The 22,043-nt window shown below is 43.4% G+C and overlaps 1 protein-coding gene and 1 long non-coding RNA gene across 3 annotated transcripts in view; one reads left to right on the forward strand and one right to left on the reverse strand.

The window, feature by feature from the left end:
* The window catches only part of NEDD9 (neural precursor cell expressed, developmentally down-regulated 9), a 187,288-nt gene that overhangs the window by 156,303 nt on the left and 8,942 nt on the right, over positions 1-22,043 (reverse strand). Inside the window, exon 2 of one of the 2 annotated variants that reach the window (XM_045066991.1) lies at positions 7,987-8,176. The exons of the other annotated variant lie outside the window; for it this stretch is intronic. The gene's annotated coding sequence lies outside the window, so the exon portion shown is untranslated. The remainder of the gene's footprint in view (positions 1-7,986; positions 8,177-22,043) is intronic. 2 annotated transcript variants of the gene reach the window in all.
* LOC123388053 lies at positions 2,303-5,342 on the forward strand. The gene is made up of 2 exons (XR_006602587.1): positions 2,303-4,541; positions 4,886-5,342. It is a non-coding gene; the product is annotated as an uncharacterized LOC123388053 (long non-coding RNA).

The raw sequence follows: 22,043 nt of genomic DNA on the forward strand, positions 1-22,043 counted from the left end.
CTGTCTCCTCCCCTACTATCACAACTGCAGAAGGTGATGGTTCCACTTCCAGGTGAACCTCAGACCACCCAAGATGAATTGCTCTTAGTCCCCTGTCCCCAACTGTCAAGTTTCCAAAGAGACTTTCTGATGGAGAGATTATCTTCTCGTCAACCCCCACAAACAGGTGTAGAGGATTTCTGTCTGAGTAGAAAGCACACAACGCATCTTGCATCGGTTGTAAAGACCAGTACAATACTTAGCAAAGCAGCGCTACTGAAAGCTATTTTTATCTGAGATCAAAAGGCCAAGCCACTGTGATGGAGGAGGCCATAACCAATCTCCAAGCTTATCTTGTGTCACTTTCTGCAGCTCAGGCCCTCCAGCCGCACTGGCCTCTTGCTGTTTCTCAAACACAACCTCTGCATCTGCTCTCTGCTTGAAGCTTCTGCCCCAGCCCTCCAGGGTTTTGGCTTCTGAGACCTCCATATCTAAAGTGTTTCCTACCCTGCATCACCCACTTTCAGCTTCCTTAAGGCACTCACCACTCTTGATGTAATCTAGTATCTATTTAGTTATTTGTCTGATTTGTGTCTTTATCATTAGAGTGCAAGCTCCATGAGAACAAGGACCTAGCCCACCTTTTCCAGCACTGAAAACACGGTCTGGTACACAAAAAGTATTCAAAAAATTCTCACGGGATAAATAAACATGCCCGTTGGTATAGTATTTGTATTTTTTATGTTACGTAGAGGGTATTTTTTCTGCACTGGGTACTGATTCAGCAGACTCTCCCAGGTCTACTATTCTATTCAATGATGGGGACAATTTTTGAAAGACAAAAGAATGAGGAGACAAGTTAGCTGTTAAGGATCCAGTGAAACAGCAATGGTCTTCATAAAGAAGCAAATGTCTGTGGTTCACTTTTGTTGTGTGGTCATAAGAAGTCTCTAAGGCCCCCACATGAGTTCAAATCTCTTTTCTTTACTGGGTAGACTGTATCTTATTATGAGGCACACACTAGAATTTACAGGCAGAGAGAACTTGGCTCTCTTTGACTTATTCCTGTAGTTTTTGTTTGTGACCAGTATGACTCTCCTTGGAGGACAGTTTAGGGCTGGGAGCATGGGTGCTGCAGAGGGCATCTGGCCTGTTTGCAAAAGGAACAATTACCACCTCAGCTTTTCAAGGCTCCTCCACTTGCTTTGATTCCTTGCCCATAAGCTGCTCCAGGCAGCAGTTTGCGCTCAGTAGGGTCCCAGCTTGGGTTCTCATGTAGAGAAGGTGTGAAAACCTTTTTTTCTCTGTGGGAGCCCACACTTAGCCAGCTTTGGAGCCCAGAGCTACTGAGTCAGGGCTGACCCAAAGCTGAGTTGTGAAGGGTCAGCCAATCTTCCAATCTTTTCTATCCCTTGTCTTCACAACTGCATTTCCATGCCTCGATCGCTTCCCTTGGCCCTTCGCAGATCCCTGTTTAGATTAAGGGACCCCGAGGGCATGGCTTAGCCAGCCTGCCTTGTCCAGTCCAGCCCAGCCTTGTCCAGCCCAGCCCACCTCTCTCTCCACCCCCTAGCCTCCGTCCAGGGTACACCCCTCTCCACCAAAGAGTTGCTTCTGGGAGGTACAATGCGAGGAGGGATACTGGGGTGACAGAGATAGAGATTCCTGACCACTTCTTTTCATCTTTATGAATGGCAGTTCTGGGCAAGTCACTCCTTTCTGAGACTTAGTTTATTTCTTTGTAAATCTATGATTAATTCCCCAGTTTATCTAGCTCAGAGCATCTCTAGGTTCAAAAGAGATAACGGATGGTGTATACACTTAAAATCTTACCCTACTTTCTAAACTGAGAAGATCACCCTAGAACTGCTTAGAAGTAAATGGTTCACAGCTCTTTAGGAGCTAGTCTGGACAACACAGATTGATCTACAGAATAAATAAACTCAGTTGATAGTCAGCTCTTCATGGCCAAAAGTGGCTTTAAGGGTTATACCAGTTAGGTAATGTATTTTCATTAACATCCAATCTCTTCAAGTAAATGCAATCTTAGGGGGAAATCATTTAAGGTGAAGATTTCAGGTGTCAGGCTGACCTCTAGAGGCAATACCTTGAGGGAAAAGTGGCGGGTAAACACTCAAGTCCTAGTTTTGATCACTGTCCTCTTAGCCTCTACACAAAGCATGCAAAGTCTCCTGTAACTTGGACACACCAACGATGGTCTCAGAACTTACCATCATCTTTACACAACTAGTTACTTCACAACTCTTGCCTCATCAAAACGATGTTTTTCTCTTGGCTTGCTTTCTCTTTCAAGTACCCCAACTACAAATTGCAAAGACCAGGTGGACCTGGGCAACCCTCAAACAGAAGTCGCGTCATCTGGCTTTGGCAACTTCCTCTCCTCTGTGACTGTGGGAACAGAAATAAAGACTCACAGACTGTCGGAGTAGATGGGAACTTAGAGGTCAGTGGGCCTGGCCTCTCTCAATGTTGCCAGTCAATTGAAATGCCTAGAGAATACCTACTCAGTGCCAGACCCATTCTAATGGGTCCTCGCGAGGGTAGGATCAAGGTGCCGAGCAGGACACTGTGGCTAATCCTGTGGAGAAAGTCAGGCAGGCAGACAAGAGGTTGGGATGAACAGATAAATACTGTGAGGTTGAATGCCCAGATTCATGTGTGGACTATCTCCCAAAGTGGGGGAATCAGAAAAGGCTTTTTAGGGGAGGTGGTTTTTTTGTTTGTTTTGTTTTGTTTTGTTTTGTTTTAAGTAAGCTCCAGGCCCAGTGCAGAACCCAGTGCAGGGCTTGAATCCAGGACCTTGAGATCAAAACCTGAGCTCAGATCGAGAGTCAGATGCTCAACTGACTGAGCCACCCAGGCACCCCAGGAAAAGAGGAGTCGTGGAGGAAGAAAAGGAGTAGACCAGAAGAGGATCAAAGGGCTGAAGAAGTTCTAGGAAAAGAGGTGGGAAGAAGAAAAGGAGAGATGGAAAGGGCAAGATGAAGGAATGGGAGAAGACCAGGTAGGATCGGGGGGAGGTGACTGAGCTCAGGACCCATTGAGGGAGCTGCCAGGAGCCCCCCTGCTGCATCGTGAAGGCCCCGTGGGAACAGCAACAGGTGAGTCTGGAGCAATAAGCAGTGGCCAGATCTGAAGGAAACTTCTGGTCACTGTGAAGGAGGCAGGAAGGTAAGACTTTATCCCAAATGTGACAATGTGACTCTGAAGGTCTTAAACAGTACAGTGAATTCTACGATTTCTCCAGTGGTTTCCCACCGCCAACAGACAGCTCATTCCACTGGGAGGTATGTCAGCTTGTTAGTAAAATATGTGTTCCAGTCAAGTCCAAGGATGCCATCCATAAGAACCTGGGAGAGGGGCTGTCCTCCCTAGTCCGCTGGCTCTTCCGCTTGCAGTGGTCTCAATACTGGGAGAAGTTTTCTTACCCCACCACGTCCCACACTTCCTCCTCTTCAGGGTTCACAAACCTGATTCCTTCTACCTCTGTTCATAGACATAGAAGAGCTCTCCTTGGAAGCAGGGGGCTTGGAAATCCCAGCTTTTCCACTCTTGCTTCTCTAAGAAAGTGAGTTGTCTACACCATAGATGTTCAAACAGCCCTCTGGGCACAGATGAAGCAGATGAGTCCTCTCCTAGTGGCAGTGGAGTGGTTTGTACAGACACAGAGTTGTAACATTCCATTTCTGGCATTGCTTCTTTGGTTAGCTAGCTCTCCCACTGCTGCGCAGCTGACAGACCACTTTCTCTTCATTCTCGCCTGTTCTCCCAGGAACATACTCTTTTTATGGTGCTCCGTTTTGTTAAACTTCACATATAACTATTCAATTTCTTCTTACAGCTCCTTTCTCTGAAGGTAGGTACACCTTAACTGAGATGCCTTAACGCTCTCCGGCAGCATTGCATAATAGTAAGAACAGTCTTCAGAGTCAGAAAGACCTGATTTTGGGCCGTCTGGGTGGCTCAGTGGGTTAAGCCTCTGCCTTCAGCTTGGGTCATGGTCTCAGGGTCCTGGGATTGAGCCCCACATGGGGCTCTCTGCTCAGCAGGGAGCCTACTTCCCCCTCTCTCTCTCTCTGCCTCCCTCTCTGCCTACTTCTGATCTCTGTCTGTCAAATAAATAAATAAATAACATCTTTAAAAAAATAATAAGAAAGAAAGAAAGATCTGAGTTTGAAATTTGGCTCAGCTGATTTATAACTGTGGGATTTAGGAAAGTGACCCAGCCTGTTGGAGCTTTGGTTTCTTCATCTGTATAATGCTGAACGATGAAGAGCTGACTTCGTTTAGGTCATGTCCTCCATACAAAGCAGGCATTGGCTTGCAAGAACCAGTGGCTATTAACGATCAAAACAACAATGGTAACGATGATGACCACCTGACTCTTCTACGTCTAACTGAATGCCCTGGGTCGACTGCCTTACTCAAAGTCTCGGTTTTCCCGTCTCTGACACGAGGATGACAGCAATTATTTGGTAGAGCTGTTTGAAGATCCAGTGTGATAAAGATGTGCAAAGCACACAGGAGGCCCTCGAACACAGGTATGTGCTCTTTGCCCTGCAGGGGACCTCTTTCCTTTCAGCCAGCCACCATCAGACACCCTTCCCTCCATCTCGGGTGTTCCTGTCAAGGGCCACAGGCTCTTTCTGGGCAAACAGCCTCTGAGAAGATGAGGCTCTCCTTTCTGTTTGCCTAAAATCAGAGTCATTTTTCTGTCCCTGGTTGTTCTCATGTTGTCTCTTTCTGGCCTGTTATGGATTGAATTGCGGGTTCCACACCCCTTCTTAGGATCAGAATGGGGCGGGATAAAAAAAAAAAAAGTGTGTTGTGTCCTAAAACCTATCACCTGTGAATGTGACCTTATTTGGAAATTGGATCTTTACAGATTTAAACAAGTTGTTTTGATAGGAGGAGAAGAGAGCACCATTCTGAGACAAAGACATAGGAGACAGTCCCTGAAGACAGAGAGAGAGACTGGAGATTTGCTGTCACAAGCCAAGGAATCTGGGACTACAGAAATCGGAAGAGGCGAAGAAGGGCCCTTCCCTAGGGGTTTGAATGAAGCATGGCTGACACCTTGATTTGAGACATCTGGTCTCCAGAATTGCAACAGAATGTGTATTTATCATGTCCAGCCACCCGGTTTGTGGTCCTTTGTTACAGCGGTCACGGGAAGCTGATGCCCTGACCCCCCCTGCTAGTTAGAGTCCACTTGAGTGTGAGGTTTACTAACGTGTGAAACGAACATTCTCAAAGTCCACCTTTAGAACTGACAAGTTGTTTACCCAAACTGGGGGTGATGTATTATGTGCTTATGTGTAGAATAAAATGGATAGAAAGGAGCACGGCTAGTCTGATCAAGAAGGGAAAAGAAGGGGCACCTGGATGGCTCAGTGGGTTAAAACCTCTGCCTTCAGCTCAGGTCATGATCTCCGGGTCCTGGGATCGAGTCCCGCATCAAGCTCTCAGCTTAGCAGGGAGCCTGTTTCCTCCTCTCTCTCTCTCTCTCTCTCTGCCTGCCTCTCTGCCTACTTGTGATCTCTATCAAAAAAATAAATAAAATCTTTAAAAAAAATAAAAAGAAGAAAGAAAAAGAACCACTGAGAAGACTCAAATCTCCACCCTGTTAATGAATAAGACAAAGCAACTTGGAAAAGTGGAGAAGGTCTGAAGTCAGGGTCAGGTGGGAAGAGTCACGTGGCCACCACTCACAGGTTTAAGGGGGCTGGCATATTTGTGCTGATTTAATCTATGATTTTAGCTTATCAAGGGATAAGGTTGACAGACTAAAAATTAGCCACAGGGTACAACTTTACTCTTGGCTTCACAGAGGACTAAAGACATAAAGTAAGGCGCCGTGTCAGAACTTGCAGAGCGGTGTGAAACACTGTGGTTTGAACAAAGCCGAGTTGGCCTGAGTATGAATTACAGGAAGAAAGGAAGGAAGAAAAAGAAAGAGCTCTGGGCTATTTATTCCTTTTCTATGGGACACATTGAAGAAAAGATTTGTCACATGTCACAGACCCAGCTGGAGGACGTGGGGCCAGACAGGGCACAAGGGGCATGAGTCACAGCTCCCAAATTTCAGAAACTCCGTTATGTCGGAGCCCAGAAAAAGGTTCCCCACTATTCTGATGGAGTGCCTTTCGTTTGGGGGTTTCATGAGCTTTAGCCAACTGTTGTGCAGGTCTTAGGACATAGAGCCAGTGATGATGGCCTTGGACTCATGCAGCTGGTGTTTTAGGAAACTGGTTGATGTTATATTAATGGGGTGATCAGATCTGATAGGGCTGGGTAGCTTTTGACTCAGTTTAAGACTACAGTGGACTTCCAGCTGCCTAGCATGTGTTCCTCCCTTGTTTCTGGGAACTGTGTTCTTTTTTTTTTTTTAATGAATTAATTTATTTATTTTTTAAGATTTTATTTATTTATTTGACAGACCGAGATCTCAAGTAGGCAGAGAGGCAGGCAGAGAGAGAGAGGGCGAAGCAGGCTCCCTGCTGAGCAGAGAGCCCGATGCAGGGCTCGATCCCAGGACCCTGGGATCATGACCTGAGCCGAAGGCAGAGGCTTTAGCCCACTGAGCCACACAGGCGCCCCTGGGAACCGTGTTCTGATGTTCCTTTGGAGACTCAACCTTTCTCTCTTCTCAGTTCCTGCTGCTAGGGCAGGTACACAGCCATGTGACAGCCAATCAGCATATTCCATTATTGTGGCCCCACAGTAACTGGTTTAAGAATGGGCACGTATCAGCCCCAAGGACCTTTTATAAAAACTATTAAGGACAAGATGCAGTCATTTGGGTCACTGAGAGAAGAGGTTGAGCACTGGAAGCCGCTGGGAGCCATTTTGGTACCGTGTTGGAAGAGCCAATCTGAGTGAGCCAAGGGATGGAGAGAGAGAGTCCTGATGAGATGGAACCCTTACATCTGGCTATGCCTAAAGCTCTTTTTTGTCACATGAACAAACGCATCCAGGCTTTTGTTTTCTTAGGCCACTAGAAGTTAGGTTTCTTGAAAACCTAAAGAGTTCTGGCTAGTACATGGACGAGGCACAGTAGGACCACAGAAAATGTCACCAAAATTTATAGAAGACAGAATATACAAGACATAATGTGTGGCACATTGCACCAGAAGGCTTGTAAGCTAAAGATATGGTCATAGGAATAGCTCTGAGTATTTTTCGAGTACTTTTGAGTACTTAACAAGTATTATTTTTGAGTACTTAAGAGTATTTCCAAACATAAAATGATGGTACTACTCTTTTAAATCCTTCTGGGATTAGGGAATAAAACAAAGTCCAAAAAACAGTAATCTGAATTTTTCTTGTCGTAATATGGCATCGAAATCATCATAAAAAGATCATCCTAAAGGCAAGAGTTGTGGGTTTCTTCTGGACTCTGTTCTCGGGCTACTTCCTTGTCCTGGTTTTTCTGTGGGACTGCCCTGTTTTATAATGGAGAGTGCCCTATTCCCAGAACCACCTCTGTCCCTGGCAAACTGGGGTGGTCTCTCATGCTGTACCTTGGGGAAGCTCCAGGTTTTCATAAAGGACTACACTGCTCACCACAAAAGGAGAAGGCAGGCAAGCAACCTCTTCTTCTCCAGTCAGAGCAATTTCTCTTTTGTATGTTCAAAAAAGCAGAGTCTCTACCTAATATTTGGGGGGGGTGGTGGTGGTGGAGGGAAACCCTCTCTTTGTGGGACCTCCATTTAGAATTCCATGATTTAATTTTCTTTGTTACGAGACAAATGGCTCTTACAGACCAGTGTTTCCTGCACCTGGCTGGTCACAGCAATCACCTGGGGAATTTTAAACCAACACACATTCCTGTCTACCACACCTGGAGATTCCAACTCAGCCAGAATCAAGTGGAGTCAGAGATCTGTATTTTTTTTTTTAAATCTTTGCAGGTGACATACCTATAAATTATTCACAAATGTTGGTATGTTAAGTATCATTAATAATAAATCACTTTCCACACACCTCACAAATGGCCAAGACAGACCATTGTTTGCGGTAGGTTCCATTACACCTCAAACTTTCCATGCGTCAGGAGGGCTTGTTCAAACAGCTAGGTGGACCCCACCTGCAGGCTTTTTCTCTCTCAAGGAGGGCTGAGGCAGGACAGGGAATTCGAATTTCTGAGACGCTCACTCCGCGGTAGGCATCATCACTGTAGAACATAATGAGTTGAGGGTCTTATCTGGTCTCTTCTGTCTTCGTAATTATTATAAAACACCCCTTTCACCTCCCCCTAGCATAGTCCTAAGTAAATTATTGATGAGTCAATGTGTGGATAAATGTGTTATAGGCCTCAATGACAGAGACCTTTCCACTAACTTTCTAAAGAATATTGTGACCTATATCCCTTAGCATGTAAGAAAGGTTTCTGTTGGTTATCTAAGGAATATTGTCTCAAGGGACCTCTGCTGAGGACAGGGTGGGAACAACAGGATTTCCTGCTCTGGGCTTTCGGGGCTTTGTGCTGAATACAATGAGGTAACTGCCACGTTCCGTCCTGAGGCCTCCAGACACGCATACTGGACTCTCCCCAAGACTCCATTTTGCTTGTTTGTCACTTTCTAAAGCTGGTGGATTTGCTTTTCACCCACCAATTCCTTTCTGTCTTTAGCTTGTCACTATATTTAAATTTTTGAACTGATTGGCTGGGACATTACCTAAACATATTTTGGTTGCCATGCCTCTTTATTTCTGTGGAGAAACGTGTCATTATCCCTCTGGAAGCCCAAGAAGGATTGCTCCAATCTCCGCTTAGGCTGTGCAGGGGCCACCCTCATCAGTCCTGCATCCTTTGGCTTGTGTCTGTCCTCTCTTGGTGCTGGGACAGCTGAGGGCACCTTGGCACTGTCTTCCCACCCATCTTCATCAGTGCGAGAAATGGTTCTTGTACTACAGAGCCCTATGTAGGGCCACAATCTGGATCTCAACCCAGACACAACCCAAACAAAGTTAGAACAACAACGACAAAAAGCCACTGACCATTATTAGCTTCTGATACAGGAGTACACTGTCCAAGTTCTGCAAGAACACTCAGATGGTATTTAAGTGGCTTTGTAACTTGTATGTAACTACTTGAAATAAGAAACAGCACCCCAAAAAACACAAATAATAATAATATAATAATAATAATAATAATAGAATTTAAAGTTTCCCTCTCTCTTTTAAAAGAGTGCGTGATGATATTTCAAACAGATGGTTCTTTAGTTGGTATACAGTCTAGTTACCCCAGAAAACAAGATATGTGCCCAAATGCAAGAAACAGAGGACCATCCCAGCTCCTCCCTGGAAAGAGGGTTTGCTTTTGGTCAGAGTGTATAATTATGGAGAAATAATCAGTTCTGCAACATCAGCCTCACTAAATGGCTAAGTCTGTGGCAATGAACGAAAGCAGGCTTCTCTGCCCATTATGAAGGCAGTAAGCGTGGGTCTCAGCTCCGAAGGTGACTACTCAGCAACTAAAAGAAGACTACTAAAAGAAGTAGTCTTTTACTAGTCTACAACGTTAACAGCATGATGGAAACGCTGACTTTCCACCCAAACCATGGTGGTAGAAACGCTTGCCAGTGTAGAGTTGTTCCCTAGTACAAAGTGGTCTGAGAGGCTTGGCTATGTGCACCCTGGAAGGTTCTGAAACGCTTTGGTGTTGTAATGACACTTGTGTTTCAGGAAACACCTCTGAGCTGGGCTGACAGGAAAATATCATGTTAGGTAACAACAAATAAAATTGAGACCTGAAAAGTTTTGACTCTCCCTTTGGAGTGCTAGGTCCGTCTTGAGGGGAACTGGGTATTTTCCTTGCAGGCTTTGAGAAATACGGTGGATGGTGATGGGTAGGGGGGTGGGAGGAGGGAAGAAACATGACCTGCCTGTCACTCTTCAGAATTGCCTCTTGTCTTTGAATCGGATGTTGATATTTTTCCGCTTTACAGAATATGTGTGTGTGTGTGTGTGTGTGTGTGTGTGTGAGATGCTTGGGGAAGGGTGATACAAGGAGAAATTGAAAACAACTCCCACCATTCACAGAGACTAAGGAGATTCAAACACTAAGAAGTCAAGTTCACATCATTGCAGGCCACAGAGAGAGAAGGCAAAAGTGTCTGCGCTTAATTATGCATATTACAACACTGCCTGCTGGGAAACTAGGCAGTCCTTAAAGTCCATCTTCTTCTTCTTCTTTTTTTTTTTATTAAAGATTTTATTTATTTATTTGACAGAGAGAGAGAGACTGAGAGCAGGGACACAAGCAGGGGGCGTGGGAGAGGGAGAAGGAGGCTTCTTGCTATGCAGGGAGCCTGATGCGGGGCTTGATCCCAGGACCCTGGGATCATGACATGAGCCAACGGCAGACGCTTAACGACTGAGCCACCCAGGCATGCAAAGTCCATCTTTTTTAAAGTGGATCAGGATCAAGTATTTTGTAAGAGACACATGAGTTTGTAAAACTTTGACTTGAATGGGCTTCTGCATATAACGGAGAGAATACCAAGCTTCTACCATGTGGGAAGACGAGTCCTCAGCAATCTAATTCAGACGATTTACAGGAAGAGCACTAGCAAGTGTTTCATATGGGATGGGGGTGAAGGAGCACAGAGAGAAGGATATATACATGGATCTCTGTAAGGAGATGGTTAGAGAAGCAGACTGGAGTTTCCATGCCTTCCTGTTTTATCCTTGGAATCTAGAAGCGAATGAGGCTTTGCTCAGGAATCCAAGAAGTCATTGTCCATGTTCAAATTTCTCTGAGGAAGAGGGTGGAGGAAGTTTCTGCTTTATGGTCTGGCATCATGAAGACATACCTCACAGACATTACAAAACAAGCCCCTGGCTATCTGTATTTCACAACAGCCCATATTAGTGAGTCAATTTTTGGTAAATTCACGTTAAAGGAATATCTACACATAAGCCAGTTCAAAGTGATCTGTGAGTTCCCCTCATTCTCCTGTATAAACTTGACTTTTACCTCATGTCCTTCTGGACATATTCCTCCATACTGACACTTGGTTGTCATTACAGAAGTTTCTCAAAAGCTGCTTCAACCATTGTTAGAGCTAAAACATTTTCTCTTTTATAATATCCCATATGAATTGCCATGTGTTGTCAATCCCAGGCTTTGGAGAGAAAGATCTACCCCATAAAGTTGGCATCCAGTCCATTGAACATCATTTTTGTCATGAAGATCTTCTCTAGTTGAGAGAGCTTGCCATGTTTGTGTGCCATTTTGTTTCCAGATACCCATTCCCTTGAGGCTTGTCTCATGCCACTGAGGGGCAAACCACTGAAGCAGTGTGGAAAAAATAGGCCTTATCAAATAATTTTCTGAAATTCCTGCCTGTACCATGACAAAAGGAGGGTGTTCTTCCACCAACAGAGGTTGATGTGGAATTCATAACGAAACTATCCATTGTTGCTAGAATTCTGCAGGCTACAGTTGCCAGGGTGTCACCAGGGCAGGGTGACGATTGTCCTTCCCAGCTCCAAATTCTGTGGTTCCAGGAAACTGCTGTTGGAAGAAGGCTCAGTCTTGAGTGCCACCCAACACGCAAGTATGGGTAAATTAAAGAGACATCAAGCAAAAGAAACCCTTTGCTCAGGACGAAGAGGACATGACATATGAGAAAGGGTTGGGCTATAAATTACAGTAGAGAGCTGCAAAATAACTGAAAGAAAACATGATCGAGAGTTGGCTAATAATTTAAAGAGTCCAAAGAAGAGGAGGAAATGAAATAATCCTCACAAGTAAGAATGGTGCGGTCCTTGCTTCACCAGGAAAGGGTAGCACCCCTTACCTGAATGGCCCTCTTGTGAGAGGCTGACGGATCTTCACAAGAAGAGAGCACTATGGTAGCATCAGAAAGGGTACACAGCACAGGTTCCCACTCAATGACGAAACAGGCCAAATCCTACCTATGAGAAGGCATTTTTTGTGTGTATGCACACGAGGCACTTTTTTTTTTTTCCTGCCATTTACTTTTGGGTATTCAAACTTTATGCAATAAAGAGTGGAGGCTGGTCTCCAGAATTAAGCTGTTTGATCTGGAAATAAGAAAACTGCTTTTAGCAAGCTTGGTTTGGGATTTTTCTACAGGAAACTTTTGTGCTTAGACAGCAGTACCATTGGGGTAGGAATCAGAGGAAAGGTGACCATGGTTAAAGTCTGATCAAACCCTAGAAGTCACCTTCTCTTTACCCTATTCACAGTAAATGATTAAGAAATGCTCGTTACTGGGGTGCCTGGGTGGCTCAGTGGGTTAAAGCCTCTGCCTTTGGCTCAGGTCATGATCCCAGGGTCCTGGGATCGGGCCCTGCATCGGGCTCTCTGCTTAGTGGGGACCCTGCTTCCTCCTCTCTCTCTCTACCTGCTTCTCTGCCTACTTGTGATCTCTCTCTGTTGAATAAATAAATAAAATCTTTTTTTTAAATTATATATAAAAAAAAGAAGAAATGCTTGCTGCTGATAAAAGAACAAAAGACCCTTCGGTTCAGTGAGGAAACTTAGAGGAACATTGTGTGCCAACTATAACTCAATTAAAAAAAATATTTCCAAACCTAAAGAAAAGAAAGTAATGGAAAACCCACCATGTAGATTTCAAACATTTCAAACAATTAATGATGTAAAAATGAGGTGCTTTGTTTATTATGTGATAATTAAATGTTCTAATCAAAGATTCATAATGTCAATTATATGAAGAGCTTTCATAAAAATTTTGTTGCTGTTAAAAAAAGAAACTTAAAAGTATGCAAAAATTATATATATATATCATTTCCTTTGATAATTATATATGATCTAATCATATATACATACATATATATAAAATCTAAATGTGACCTTAAGAAACAATATTTGACATTAATAAGTGAAACTATACATTTGGAAGAAGGAGAAAGCACTAGGGCATGGAACATTCAAAAGAAGACATCAAGAAGAAAAGACGTCAAGTGAAGTCTGATACTTGAGTAGAAAGGAGAAATTATTCTGGGCAATGGTGAAGGTACAAATATTCAAGGACTAGTTGAGACATTATAAAGGAAGAAAAATGAAATGCTAATGCATGGTGTATGCTGGCAGTCTTCTGTTTCATCTCTCCTCCTGTTTAGTGTGTTCTACCTCTCATTTCTCCTCTGCATGTCTTAAGTAGTACCCCTGGGCCTGGCTAATATCAACCAGAGATAGAACGAATGCTTTGACCTCCATATTCTAGAAGCTTCACTTCTTATTTTTTCTAGATCCCATGAGTTATTCTTCAAATTATGATATTGAACAGCCCTAGTCACATTATTCTTTCCCTTTAGTTTCTTTTTCTTGCTTGCTTTTCTCACTCGAGGGAGAGATTGTGTAGGTGTCAAAATTTGGCACTGGGTTGACTCTCGTCATCCAGGAAATACACACCTACACACTTGGGATATGTCATAAACGACCAAGTCAAAGGTGAATCTCTTTTATTAAATAACAATACATCAGGAATTGAATGTGAAAGGAACAGACCTTTATTGACCACTCACCATATGTAAATCCTATGCAAATCTTTATAGGGGATGAAAATGATTATGAAGTTTACAAAAGTTTCATTTATTGGACAAGACAGATGGGTAACCACTAACTATGCTATTGTTGAAATAAACTATTGAGCCAAGACTCTATTTCATCATACTCTATGATGATATGGCAATCTCCATTAAGAGTGTATTTTTTTAACTTAAAATTTTTTCCTTATGAAATTTCTCTCAAAGGATCTAACTACTGAGGCAAAATTCAAAGGATTCTCTTAGCCCTGTCCATTTTCCAAATCCTTTTTTTTTTTTTTTGACTCGGTGATCCCTTTCAATTAAAGGAATTCTTCTCAATGCAGAGACTTCTCTCGTTCAGCTGAATTAATGAGTGCCATAACTGTCTACTTGGCCTTCACAGCCAGCTATGGGCTAGTCATCCCATAAGTCACATAAACCCGGTGAACAATGAAGTAGAGGGAATTCTGTCACGTAAAGTCATGATTAACCGGTTAGCACGGGGAGGGGATGCCCAGGAGAAATTTCTTTGCCAGAAGTTGTGTAAACCTAAAAATGATTTACAATTGGATGACTTCAATTATCGTGTGAAAATTCACCATCTAGATCTCATAAAAGAAAATTCTTAGAGTGTTATGGGTCCATATCCCCCCCCCCCCAAATGAGAGACATCCACAAAGCATGCCTAATTGAGTAGGATGGAAAGACTGTGGTCAGTCCAAACTGTGCTCATTTGGGACATTAAAGGACTGGACTCCAAGAGTATGATTGGCCAAGGAAGATTCTGCATCATAGTGTGATTTTGTATGTAGTTCGACAAACTTGTGTCTTCAAAAACAGTCGGCTACATTTCCAGGCTCCAGCTTCTGTGAGCCTGAGAAGGGAGGAACCCACCACTTCTATTCTTAGCTGGGTTTTGAAGGGTACTATTTTGCTTATGCTAAAATAAAGTGAATAAGGGCATGGATGTTTTTTAGTCTGTTGGATGTGAATTCAGATTCCGGGTGTGGCCATCTTGAGTTTTGTTTTTGTTTTTAAAGATTTTATTTATTTGACAGAGACAGACACAGTGAGAGGAGGAACACAAGCAGGGAAGCAGCAGAGGGAGAGGGAGAAGCAGGCTTCTCGCCGAGCAGGGAACCAGATGTGGGGCTCGATCCCAGGAACCTGGGATCATGACCAGAGCCGAAGGCAGACACTTAACGACTGAGCCACCCAGGCGCCCCAACAATCTTGAGTTTGTAGTCATTGTAAACCTTAGCAGTTTTTCCTACTTGATGGTAATGGCTAGACAAATTTTTAGGGTTTCTCAAGTATAAGACACTGTTGTTGTAAGTGATGGATATATGTTACTTAATCTAAATTCACAATAATCCAATGAACTGATGTACAGAAATGAGTTAACACAGTACAGCTGAGGCCTTAGAAAGCCCTGCTTGCAAGGTTGGCCCTTGTCTGGCATCTGGGAACTTGGATTTCAGGAGGACTTCCACCACGTTTGTATGAACGATGTACGAACAATGCGGTTTATGCTAACACCTGCTCCCCTTCTGGGAGTTTGAAATTTTGGTATGTAGCAGACAGAGGGTGCCTAAGTGACCAGCCTGCAATGAAAACCCTAGCCCCGAGTCTCTGATGAGCTTCTCTGATAGACACCATTTCACACCTGTCATAACTTGTTGGAGGAATTAAGCATATCCTGTGTGACTCCTTGGGAGAGGATTCTCAGTAGCTAGTATCTGGTTTCCTCTGGACTTTGCCCCATGTGCTTTTCCCTTTGCTGATTTCAGTTTGATTCTGTTGGGCGTAATAGATCATAGCTCTGAGTACGATTATATCTTGAGTCCTCTGAGTCCCTCTGGTGAGTCATCAAACTGGGGGTGGGCTTAGGGACCCATGACACAGCTGTGTGGAAGTTTTAAAGGTGAAGAAGTGGCTTCCGGGAGAGGTTACCCCAGGAGAGGTAACTATCTTAAGGTCACACAGCAACTGTGCGTTACCACCAGGACTTGAACCCAGGCAGGCTACCTCCAGGGTCCTTGTTTACCCTGTGGAGGTTCTAAGCTTGTAACACTTCCCCCATTGTGTGACTGTGAAGCAAAGGAGGTGTGTGTGTTCAGAACATACAAAGTGCTCAGTGAAATTCTATTACATAATTATGCACCAGTCCTCTATCCCTTCTACCTGCTAACCAGGAAATCTGCCATACATTTCCTATAGGCCGATGATAGATCAGTAGAATGTCTCCAAGAAGTTGACACTTGCATGAAGAGGGAAATGGAAGGGAATGGTATGCAACTCAATGACTTTTTTTTTTTTTTTAACAATAATATCTATCCCAAGACCTTCTCTTTAAGCCAAATGGAGCTTCTATGATTCCTCTCCTCTTTCCTTGCCACTTCTGCCTCCTTAGGCCCAGGTTGGAGGGGCTGGACACTGTGGTGATGGGGATGAAATCTGCAGAGCTGGCTGGGTGTTTAGGAGAACTGAGGCAGAAGCAGGAGAGGGGCTACGCAGTTTGGGTTGGGACCCTTTCATTATTGTAACCCTATTTTCTACCACCCATTCTCCAGATGGGAACACACTGTCTTGAAAGAATACTTTTTTTTTTTTTGTAGAAAAAAACCTTTTAAAAAAATTCAGTTTAATTAACATATAATGTATTTTTAGTTTTAGAGGTAAACTTTAGTGACTCCTCAGTTGCACATAATAGCCAGTGCTCCTTTATCAAGTGCTCTCCTTAATGTCCACCACTCAGTTACCCCATACCCCCCAACCTCCTCTCCAGCAACCTGCCATTTGTTTCCTATAGTTAAGAGTCTCTAATGGTTTATCTCCCTTTCTGATGTCATTTTTTTTTTTTTTTTTTTTTTGCTTAGCCTAATACCCTCTAGTTTCTTCCATGTTGCAAATGGTAAGATTTCATTCTTTTTGATGGCTGAGTAATGTTCCATTATATATACCACATCTTCTTTATCCATTCATCAGTAAATGGGAGATCCTGGCTCTTTCCATAGTTCAGCTATTGTGGACATTGCTGCTACAAACATTGGGGTGCATGTGCCCCTTTGGATCACTACATTTATATCTTTGGGGTAAATACTTAGTAGTTCAGTTGCTGGGTCATAAGGTAACACTATTTTTAACTTTTTGAGGAAACTCCATGCTGTTTTCCAGAGTGGCTACACCAGTTTTGCAACAGAATACTTAATACTCTGCTTGCTAAAATCATTTCTCAATCACCCTCACCCCTTTCCTACCTTTCAAACCTTCTAATTAATGTAGAAGCATCCATTTTCTTTCCACTGAGGAACTAAGTGACTCTAGCATTTCACAGACTTATTCTTACACTGCTTTCAAATAAAAACAGTTCTTCCTGCTAAACACCTATTTGGAATATGTCAAAGCAAATGTATGGCAAGTTGCTTGCTGTCTTGATCAGTAGAACAAGATGTTCTCCTTAAAGCCAAGTTGGCTAAAGCACAGGACATCTACATGGCAGAATCCGGGCAATAAAGGCAGATGTCCTTTGATGCAAAACCTCATCTCCTCCATCCACTCCCCTAAATACCTTTTACTAGAGAAACAAACTTATTTCAGAGTAAGAAATATGACTTCAATTGTAAATGGTGGTGGGGAGTGGCTTGGCAGCAATGCCAAAACCCAAATCAGTGAGACCAAATCCTTCCCTATGAGCACATTTTGATGAAGTCAGATTGGAGGAAGGAGTCCACCCTTTCCATGGATCTCAGATAGTTGGAAAGAGGACTTGGTCAGCCCGAGTGCCAAAAGAAGGAGCTGAGACTTGGGAAGGGAAGCTGAAGGGCTACTTCACCTGTACAGTAGATTTTCTCATGGGAAGTCTTGACCTTTGGTGGGGAGCATGATGAAAGCAATATGGAAGAGGTGGAACTTAAAACAAAAACTTCCCATCTTGCAATAAAATCCACTTTTATCAAAGAAAAATCAATGTCCTCACACCAGAGGTGTGGGCGCTGTCAGGATCCACTGGGAGGAGTTGCCAGGTTATTGGATAAACTCCTTTAAGCCAATGACTCAGATTCAGTCCTATCCAGGTCTTTTGCTCATTGCCCAATTTTACTTTAAGTTACCTCATCTCTTCTACCCTAATCTCCTCAGTTTCGTTATCTGTAGTGCAGGGGATATAATAATGCCCCCAGGACCCCTGTGGACATTGGATAAGGTGATGTGGGTCAATGCGCTGACTGAATTGTACATCAGTACCTAAATGTTAGCCATGAATATCTTGCTCCAAGAATGGTAGCTATCACCAAGATTGAAGAGGAAGATCAAATGTAAAATAAAAACCTAGTTTTTACTGTATTGAACATTCAGAAAGGAGGGTTACCTCAAGAAGAGAGTCTTATAAAGCTACAGTGCAAATGGAATGGGCTTTGCAAGAAACTCACTTCAACGATAAGTCAGAATGTAAATACCCCATTGCAGCAGCTGAAACCCTCTTCTTGGGCTGGTCTAATAAATGGTCTATAAAGGTGATAGACGTCAATGAAGACTTAGGTCAGAGGCTCTGAAGCAGCCAGTGATTCAGTTTCTGGGATTAAGGAAAACAAAAATCTTACCAATGGCTGGATAAAAATAACATTCCTTTCTATTGTGATCATCCGACATCAAGGAAATGTTTGAAATTTGGGCAGCATAATATGGTGTGCCTGCTGTGAAAAACACAGCAGCACCCATGTGTCTTATCAGTCTTTGCTGTTGGTAAGAATCGTGGGGAAAGCCAATTTGAGTCATTCCCCAATGCAGTTCACTCTAAAATGGATCACTATTCTAAGGGACTTGACATGCCTTTTTGATTCAGATTCATCTGCTCAGAGCTCCCCACCCCCACCCCGCCCCCGCTCTGCTCCCCATCATTCAAACGCTCTGTGCTTTCTTCACAAATGCTGCACACAGACTGTCATTAGGTTCAGAGTAAGCTGCAATTAGCAAGTCTGTCAGCTTCTCTTACAAGGAACTTATTTTTCAGTGGAAATTTTTGTAATGGTTCCTGTCTGATCCTTAACTCTTCCCCGGAGACCAAACTCCCCAGCTCAATTCTTGGCAACGCAACTCCAAGAGTGAATGATACCCCTTTGGACCAATTAATTACGTTAATTTCTTAAATTTAGCTACTAGCTGTTTTGGCAACTTCCACACAGCACGCCTTGCAAATAAATCCTCCAGAGCTCTGAAATGTCTGACCTCCCAGTCTGAGCCCTCAGAGACTTGCAAGACTGGGTCTTGGTTCTCACAATGCCTCTTCAGTGTGGTCAGGGGTAGTAGGCAAAAGCCTCAGTGTTTCAGGGACTCATCTGAGTTTCATTTACTGGGTGAAGGTGATAAGGTGTTTGCCAGCGTTGCCCAGCTCAGTGACCAAGGGGCTGCCTAGAACTTAGAGTCTACCGCTGGGAAGCTGCTTCTCCCTTCTCCTCCAGGCCCACAGGGGTCCCTTGCAAGTTGAGAAGGAGAGCTAGGGTTGGAGCATAACTAGGAATCTGAACAGAGGGAGAAAGATTTTAAACTTAAAAGACAAAACAATGAAGATCTCTTGAACCTACAGGTGAAAGACACATAATTTAATTTATCAACTATAGGTATTCCTGTAATTCCTCATAAGTACGGAAAATTGAGGTGTCCACGTCTCTCAAGAGGTCATACAGTGATTTTCTTTTTTCTATTTGTTTGAGTGACACTGAGGTAACTACTATAACTACAAATCAACATACAGTGAAAGAAATCATCCCAATAGTTGGGCCCAGATTCTAGAAATACTTGTTAACGGGTGACTGATAGGCGTGATGGTCAACATGATGACGAAGGATATCCTCCTTATATTTCGTCTTCATTCTTATATGTATGAGTTCATGATTATCACCAAGGTAATGAAATACCATTTTGACCTTCTTTACAGAGGCTGAGATGAATTTAATTGGATTATTTCCTCCATCCTAGAGCCTTTGGGTTTTGTCTTTTCAAGCTCTTCTCTTCTGGAATTCTCTTCTGGTCAAACCCTATTCATTCTTGAGGATCCTTCTCTTTTCTGAAAGCATATGCTCTGTCTTCCTCTTCTTCCTCATAGCTAGTATGTACTGAGCTTTGCAAGCATCAGATACGGCTGTAAGTGTTTTGCATATATTAACTCATAGAACACTCAGATCTGTGTACTGAGTCATAAAAACCACTGAGTGAGGTATTATGGCTCTTGGCTTGCTTCTGCAGAGGAGAAACTGAGAAACGGAAGGGTAGAGTGGTAACCTGCTCAAGACCACACAGCAGGAAGGGGGTAGGGGTGGGACTCAGACCAAGTCCATTGGCTCCAAAGTTGCCCTCTGAAATATTTCACCAGTTATCCAGCCCTATTGAATCTGCCCATTTCTTGAACTCTGATGGTCCTTTTTGCTTTTATTTATTTATTTTTTCCCAAGGAGATAGATACTAGTCATCATTTTATTAAAAATAGGCATAATACTCTATGTTCTATTGTATTTATTGCTTTGGATTTAGTTCACCTCTTTTCATATCTTTGCATATAGATCACCTTTATTCTTTAATTTTTTAAAATAGTGGCGTGGTATTCCAAAGTGTGGTTTCCCAAATTATAAAAAGGATCCTTCTGATGGACATTCGGACTCTGTTCACATTTTCAATATCCTGCACAACTACATTTCAAACAGAAGAAAGAAACACACACTGGATTGAAGTCAAATAGAGAGTGTGGGGTCAGGTAGCTGTTCTCTGCTATTAAGAAATAAATTGTTCAGCAGGGAGATAATAGGACATGGACAAGACCAGTATTGCTGTTTGTTGGAGCATTAACTCATGGATGTAAAAACTTCTCTCTACCCAACATTTTGTTTAACTGTGAAATAGACACATCTTGCCACTCAGTCTTCCCAGCAGAAACCTGGGAGCGCCCATGGTGCACTCGCTTAGGGGTAAGGTATTATGTGAAAACATTCCTGACGTTTCCCTGTGGCTGAAACAAGCAGCTGCCACATTTCTCTGCAAAATGTTCGGGCCAAAAATATTCTTTTCTTGGCTATATTGATTTGAACTGTGTTTTTCAATCAGGCTGTTATCCGAATAATGGAGGAGATCCAAATTTGCGTTCCTGGGGAGAAATCTGTCTCTGCCTACAGCATGTGCAGGCCAAGAGGGTGGGCATCTGGCCTCTCACGAGGGACAACGGGCCAGAGGGGTGCCTCCGCATCTGCCCTCCAACGACCTCATAAGTCAATGGGAGCAGCTCACGGGTCCCTGGAAGTCTGCTGGGGCACAGCCACCTTGTGCCTTGGCTCAGACCACCTGTTCTTCCCTTCACAATCTCCTCATGCTTCTCTGTTTCTTCTTCTTCCATATGGGCCATCTGAGCCTCAGCCCTCCTGAGCGGGCTTCTTAAAGAGCTCTTCTCCTGGCCAGTAATGGCATTGGCCTCTAACACTCACTTGGTGAATCTCTCGCCTATTATTTGTTTATCCACTCAACAAATATTTATTATGCACCTACCGAGGGCCAGAGATGCAGCACTGAACAGAACTCAGTCCTTCCCTGACCAAGCTGGCCTTTCAGGGGGAAAGAAAGAGAAAATCAAGCAAATGCACCGATATTTACTATGCCTGGTGGTGGTAAGTGCAGGTAACAGAGTAGGTGTCTGAGGCGGGGATGTGGCTATTTTATATAACATGGGAAGGGAGGGCAGCATGATAAGGTGACCCGTGACCTGATTGCTGAGGGAGGGGAGGAGCCTCGCTGGTAAGCCTTCACAGTTCCTTCCAGCGCACAAATCATGAGCTGGGGGAAAGCTTGGCCATTTAGGAGAGCATCAAGGAAGCCATTTAGCGGCTTTGCAAATGTGATTTTTGTTCTGCAAATGTATATTTTCTCCTCATCTCAGGTGTAAGCTTCTTGAGAGTGGGGGGTCCATGGTAGAGATGCCAGGTGATGCAATCTTTAGTAAAACTCCGCTCTCTGAAGTGCACCCATCTGTAGTATGTATCCTTGTGCCTTTTCCACAGCCCTTACCACAAACTTTGATTGGATTATTAGCCCTAGCTTGTGGCACTCGGATATCCTAGGAAAATACTAATGCTCTCCTAGAGCGTAAGTTGTGCACGCGACCTTCACACGCCCAGGGCCACATGTCACGCTGAGGAAGCTGGCTCGGATAACCTCATCATTAAAAAAAAAAGATGGATTCTCAGTTCCAAACAGTATGAACTAATGCCTTTTCTATAATGCCTACCCTTGCTTCAGACAAGACACTAAAAACACAATGAAATCACAGGCCAATAAGGTAAATAAATTAAAGCAACCAAAGAAACAAGCACCATCAAACCGTCCTGTCTTTCCAATCAATGCTTCTCAAATCAGAACACACTGATGAAGCGTTTCTTTTATCCATCTTGCCATAAAAATAAAGAAATTATGAAAAAAATCAACTAACTTGTGTACAATGTGCCTTGATCATTTTATTTTAAATACATCAGTATGCA

Source organism: Mustela putorius, unplaced genomic scaffold, assembly GCF_011764305.1.
Source record: "Mustela putorius furo isolate JIRA1106 unplaced genomic scaffold, ASM1176430v1.1 tig00003870_pilon_pilon_pilon, whole genome shotgun sequence".
Classification (NCBI taxonomy): domain Eukaryota; kingdom Metazoa; phylum Chordata; class Mammalia; order Carnivora; family Mustelidae; genus Mustela; species Mustela putorius.